General features: G+C 45.6%; 1 pseudogene; it reads left to right on the plus strand.

Moving 5' to 3' along the window:
• The first annotated feature begins 851 nt into the window (after positions 1–851).
• On the plus strand, positions 852–1080 carry LOC133061045 (protein CEBPZOS-like; annotated as a pseudogene).
• The last annotated feature ends 5837 nt before the right edge of the window (positions 1081–6917 follow it).

A 6917-nucleotide genomic window follows, 5' to 3' on the forward strand; every position in this document is an offset into this window, starting at 1 on the left:
ATTGAACCCAGGTCCCCTGCAGGTGGACTTCTAACCACTAGACCGTCAAAGAATTCCTGGGTCTTTCTTTTGATCTAAGTGATGTAGGAGGTAACTGGAAGGTCTCAAGCAGGTGGGGGAAATTGATCTAATACCCTCAAAGTTTCACTCTGGTCCCTCTATGGTGACTGCAGGAGAGTAAGAGTGGAGGCAGGGAATCCAGTGAGGAGGCTTTGGGAGTAATCCAGGTGAGGGGGACAGTGGCCTGGACTAGAGTGGTGCCTGGGAATAAGAGGAGAAGTGCTCAGATATATGATATATTCTGGAAGTGGACCCCACAGGACTGGACATGCAAGACGTGGGCGGAGAGGACTCGGGGTCGGCCCAAGATTTCAGTTATCGTTTGCTGAGAAGTGATCATTGTTTAGTTGCTAAATCGTGTCTGATTCTTGCAACCCCGTGGACTGTAGCCCATCAAGCGCCTCTGTCTGTGGGATTTCCCAGACAAGAATACTGGAGTGGGTTGCCATTTCCTTCTCTAGGGGATCTTCTTGACCCCGGGGATCAAATCTGAGTCTCCTGCATTGGCAGATTCTTTACCTCTGAGCCACCTGGGAAGCCCTTGCTGAGAAATAAACCACCCCCAAACGTAGTGGCTTAAAATGATATATTATTTCTAGAAATTCTGCAGTTCAGCTGGGGTCAGCTGGCCAGTTCTGCTGGCTTTGCCTGTGTCACTTATGAGTCTGCATTCAGCCGGGAGCAGCGGGGGCTGGATTATCGAGACAGTGCCCTCTCCCTGGGCCTCTCTTCACCTGGCCTCTCATCGTTCAGGAGTTTAGATGCAGAGCCTCCTGAGTACACGCTTCAGGATGGCCCACAGTATGGATCCACTGGCAAAGAACATCTTTAAAGAAGTTTTAGTAGGTGAACATGTGGCCATTTTCTGGAGCATATTTTTTGTTTAAAAAGATGAACACAAGTCAAGATTTCAAGCAAAAAATGAGCAAGAAATCCCACTTCATCTTGGAAGTTTATTGCAAATCCATTGAACACTGTGGAATATATGGAATCAGAAAGCAAAATAAAAAAACTGGCTAAACAGAGGAAATTAGGAATTTGACTATTGATTAAGGTTTGCCCTATTTCATAGTATTAGGCAAGATTAAAATTACAAAGTTGACATGGATGGATTTTAGAATATTTAAGGTTGAATATAAATTCTAGTTAAGTCAGAGGTTTTGTTCTTTGGACTAATTGAAGAAGTTGATGGAAATTTTATTTACTATGTCATAAATGGAGTTTTGTTTACTACTCAATATAAAGTGGTTCTCCTTAAGGAAAAAAAAAATCTCCCCTTAATTCTGAATATATAAACCTTTCAAAATACATAAAATAGTAAAACATCTATTCTTAATATTCATTGCATTTTTTCTTTTCCATTATAATTTATTCCAAAATATTGAATATAGTACCCTGTGCTATATATATGGTAGGACCTTGTTTATCTAAATTTTTCCCCTCTGGTAATCATGGGTTTGTTTTTTATGCCCATGAGTCTGTTTCTGTTTTGTAAATAAATTCATTAATGTTTATTATAACTGACACATTTAAAATCCTATCATCTAAAAATATATTAACTGGAAATATTACTTTTATCCATTTTCACTTTACCTGAAACAATATTCAAACTCTACATCAATGTCTCTGGTACTACTAGAGCCACTTTGGAATAAAATTTGTCATAAAATTAGAAAAAAAGAACAACTAAAAAAAAGAAGTCTAGCTGACCTTCACAGAGAAGTAGTGGACTTCCAAGAGGACAGGGCCCATTGTGCAAGTGCTTATTGAATCCTGCTTGCTTCACGCTTCTTGACATCCCATTGGAGAGAGCAGGTCGTATAGCCAAGGCCAGAGTCAGCATGGAAGAGGACGCAAAAGGGCATGGATATCTGGAGGCCTGCTTCATTGGAGGCTGCCAGTGTAACAGCTTAGCACAAACCTCTGGGTCTGTGGTCTAAGGATATGGGTGAAATTCAAGGGTAGAAAGCAGAGAGCAGGGTTTGCCGGAAGTGGTGGGGTGGTGGTACAGTGTCCTGCCCCCGGACTTTCCAAGTGAGCCACTGAGGAGGATGGTGGGCTTGGGAGAACTCAAAGTCCCTGGCAAGTGTGGTGAGGGAGGGTGGGAGGCAGTAATTAAGGCAGAGGGCCTGGAAAGTCTCCAGGCCCTTCCCTCATTTGGTAGCATCACTGAGCCCCTCCCCTGGGCCTGGTCCCGGTCTGACAGCTGCAGAACACAGAGAGGAATAAGACTTGGTCTGTGACCTTGGGGAACCCAAAGTGTTTGAGGAAGACAGACCGCACCCACAGGCTTAGCCCTGGGGGCTCAGGTGAGGAGATAGGAAGGAGGCTGGGAGCTTAGAGCCTCACCCAGCTCAGCCTGAATGACCTTGAGTTTGTCCCACTCTTCCAGACTGGTGGCGAGAGTCCCAGCGCTCTGCCAAGTGGAGCCGCCAGCACAGGAGCTCAATAATTCATGAGCCATCTGAGCTCTGGCCTCCCCTCCAAAGGGAAAGGCAGCCCCACATCCAAGCTGATCCAGTCCAGCCAGAGCCCTGTTCTTCCTCCCGCCTGGCTTGTCTGGGGGTGGTGGTGGTGGTTGGGGGGGGGGCGGGTGGTGGCTGCTGAGTCCAGGTCTCAGATAGAGGAGGAAGGGGGCATGGAAGAGATGGAGGGAGTGGGAAGGGGAGGTCCTGGCATCTGATGCACTCACAGCAATAGCTTCTTTTCTTGGAACCAGAGCGCTCTGTAGTAGGTGGGAGGCTGGGGAAGGGGAAGGCAGAATCAGAGAAAGGCCTGGAAAGGGAGATAGGGATAGGCCCAGGGAGAGTCAGAAAGAGACAGAAGTGAGAAAAAAAGGCAGAAGCAGGTGTTGTGGGTATGAACATGGGTGCACACAGACAGGTAGGGAAGATATAGGCTCTTTTTTTAAAAACCCACTCAGAGCTCTCCTGCCATCTCGCTGGTGGGAAATCCAGTTTCCATTATTGCTGGACTCTCTCAACCCAGAGCAGCACTTAGGGTTGGGCCAAGGCCCAGGGGTATTACAGAACCAGACGTGAACAAGGTCCTTCAGTCTGGTCACCGGCCTCCCTGGTCACCTGCCCAGCGTGACCCTATCAGGTCAGGGACTGTGCCATTCAGTGCCAGCCATGCTGGGCACATAGAATCTTTGGTCCTCTAGGGCACATTCAGTGTGAGGTCCAGTCTTCTGAATGCCACTTGTCCCCTTGAACCCAGGGCCTAGATCCATCCATTCCCTGGGATCAGGAAGCCTGAACTGACACCCTCACCCCTTATCTAAGAGTTTGGAAAAGAGCCTCCCACTGTAGTCCCTAGAAGATCTGGCTGGTTTTCTGTCCCAGAGCCAGACCCTTGTATCTCTCTGGATCTGGGAATCCATCCCTTAGCAGTGTCCTTGTTCCTTAGCATCCTACAGCTGAGCAGCTGGGGCCAACCCTGCATCCTTTTGGAGCCTGGAGGAGGATCCCCAGAACCTCCACCAGCCATGCCTGTGATGGTGGGGGGCAGTGGCAGGCAGGCAGGCAGAGCTGGAGCTTCAGTGTGAGTGAGCAGGAGGGACCTGATCCAGAACCAGATGGTCATTAAATGATTCAGAGCAAATTTCTGTGTGCTGTGGTGGGCCAGGTCCTACCCTGATCTTTAAGACCGACTCCTCCTCCCTCCCCGCATGACCTGGTCCTTACTTACATTGTTTTAAAATTATTTATTTATTTATTTGGGTGTGCTGGGTCTTAGTTGTGACACTTGGGATCTTTAGTTGTGACATGTGGGATCTAGTTCACTGACCAAGGATTGAACCCAGCCCCCTGTATTGGGAACATGGAGTCTTAGCCACTGGACCACCAGGGAAGTCCTTGTCCTTACATTTTTTGTTGTAAAATTTTTACTGTGAAATATCTTATACATATAGAAGAATATATTGTGTATATCCATGTACATATACATACATATAAAAATATATATATTGTTTACAGAGTAAAAATGAAGATACTCACTACTAGTTTAATGGGACATTTTAGTACTTTTGAGGCCCTCTGTATCCCTCTGTATGATCCTCCTCCGTGGCCTCCCTTTTCCTCATTCTTCCAGAGAAAAATATTCTAAAAATAGTGTTAATCGTTCCTTTCAGTTCAGTCGTTCAGTTGTGTCTGACTCTTTGCGACCCCATGGACTGTAGCATGCCAGGCTTCCCTGTCCTTCACTGTCTCCTGGAGCTTGCTCAAACTCATGTCCATCGAGTCGGTGATGCCATCCAACTATCTCATCCTCTGTTGTCCCCTTCTCCTCCTGCCTTCAACCTTGCCCAGCATCAGTCTTTTCCAGTGAGTCAGTTCTTCGCATCAGGTGGCCAAAGTATTGGAGTTTCAGCTTCAGCATCAGTCCTTCCAATGAATATTCAGGACTGATCTCCTTTAGGATGGACTGGTTTGCTCTCCTTGCAGTGCAAGGGACTCTCAAGAGTCTTCTCCAACACCACAGTTCAAAAGCATCAATTCTTCGGTGCTCAGCTTTCTTTATAGTCCAATTCTCACATGCATACATGACTATTGGAAAAGCCATAGTTTTGACTAGTCGACAAAGTAATGTCTCTGTTTTTTAATATGCTGTCTAGGTTGGTCATAGCTTTTTTCCAAGGAGTAAGCGTCTTTTAATTTCATGGCTGCTGTCACCATCTGCAGTTATTTTGGAGCCCAAGAAAATAAAGTCTCTCACTGTTTCCATTTTGTTTCCCCATCTATTTGCCACGAAGTGATGGGACCAGATGCCATGATTTTAGTATTATGAATGTTGAATTTTAAGCCAGCTTTTTCACACTCCTCTTTCACTTTCATCAAGAGACTCTTCAGTTCCTCTTCACTTTCTGCCATAAGGTTGATATCATTTGCATATCTGAGGTTATTGATATTTCTCCCGGCAGTCTTGATTCCAGCTTGTGCTTCATCATGCCTGGCACATTGCATGATGTACTCTGCATATAAGTTAAATAGGCAGGTGACAATATACAGCCTTGATGTACTCCTTTGCCAATTTGGAACCAGTCTATTGTTCCATGTCTGCTTCTAACTGTTGCTTCTTGACCTGCATACAGATTTCTCAGGAGGCAGGTCAGGTGGTCTGGTATTCCCATCTCTTGAAGAATTTTCCACAGTCATTCCTTTAATGGTGTTAATCATTTGGGCTGATTTATCCACTGGGCACAAGAAGCATAGTACCTAGGGGTCTCAATACTTTTAAGGGTCCACAAAAAATGTTTTAATTTATTTTATACAGAGAGTTGATTTACCCTGTACTCTTTAAACTTACACATGTATGTTAGTTATATGTCAATGAAGCAAAAAAAAAAAAAAAATCAGAGATGACTGAATAAATAAGGAGAGCAGACATTTTCCTTACAAAATTTCAAATATATGTAGATACTCTCTTCTCCAGGAGGGGGCACTTTATCAGGTTAATGGTGCTCCAGTGGCTCAGAAGGTGAAGAATCTGCCTGCAATGTGGGAGACCTGGGTTCAGTCCCTGGGTCTGGAAGACCCCTTGGAGAAGGAACTGGCAACGCACTCCAGCATTCTTGCCTGGAGAATCCCCGTGAACAGAGGAACCTGGCGGGCTACAGTCCATGGTGCCTCAAAGAGTCAGACATGACTGAGCGACTAAGCACAGCACCGCACCTCTAAGCCTGGCTCCTTGGCTTTCTTCAGCAATCAGGATTTGTTCAATTGTAAGTTCAAAATAGCCCAGAATAGCTTAAGAAACACAGGAGAATTGTTGGCTCACTTAACAGAAAAGTCCAAGGGTAACCTTAGGTGCAACTGAATCAGGTGATTCAAGTAACTTCCACATTCACTAGGTCCCTGTTTCTGGGCTCTCCTGCCAGGCAGTAGACACGCACTTCCTTTGTAGTGGCAAGATGACTGTCTGCAGCTCCAGGTCTATAATCTGTTTAGTCAACAATTCCTGGGCAAAAAAGTTTCTCTTTCTCAGTAGTTCCGGGAAATTTCCTAGTGTTGAGTTTCCTTGGCCAGCCCAGGATCATAAGCCCATTCCTGGAGATGGGCTGGGCTCAGCCCCACAAGAAACATGCATTGAGCTTGTTACAGCAGTGGTTTCCCCCGAAATATAAAGGCATTGTGATTAAAAGTAGCACAAATGAATGGTGGGAAGGCAAAACCCACAGCTACCCACTCCATCAGCCTAGACTCCTCTATCTAAGGTACTGCTGCTGCTGCTAAGTCGCTTCAGTTGTGTCTGACTCTGTGTGACCCCTTGGATGGCAGCCCACCAGGCTCCTCTGTCCCTGGGATTCTCCAGGCAAGAATACTGGAGTGGGTTACTATTTCCTTCTCCAATGCATGCATGCATGCTAAGTCGCTTCATCATATCCGACTCTGTGTGACCCTACGGACAGCAGCCTACCAGGCTCCACTGTCCACAGGATTCTCTAGGCAAGAATATTGGAGTGGGTTGCTGTTTTCTTCTCCAATCTAAGGTACAGGGCCGGGTTACTCCCTATCACATCACCCTGTTTTCTTTTCTTTTTTTTTCACCCTGTTTTCTTTCTTCAAAACATACATGTAACACAATCTGAAATGATCTTAATTGTTTTGATTCTTTATGGCCTTCCTCTCTTCCTTTGGATTGAAAGTGCTCAGAGGGCAGGGATCTTGCTTGTCTTGATCACTGCTATATTTCTAGCACTTGGAAGTGTCTGCTACACAGTAAGTACTTAATTAAGGCTTGTGGTAGGAATGAACTTGCTGGAGAGCTCATCTTCTCTTGCTGTTTCAAGAATCTCCTACAAAAAAAAAAAAGAATTCCTACATGGGAACCTCCCTGGTGGTGCAGTGGTTAGGACC

The sequence above is a fragment of the Dama dama genome, chromosome 8 (assembly GCF_033118175.1).
Source record: "Dama dama isolate Ldn47 chromosome 8, ASM3311817v1, whole genome shotgun sequence".
In the NCBI taxonomy this organism is placed as follows: domain Eukaryota; kingdom Metazoa; phylum Chordata; class Mammalia; order Artiodactyla; family Cervidae; genus Dama; species Dama dama.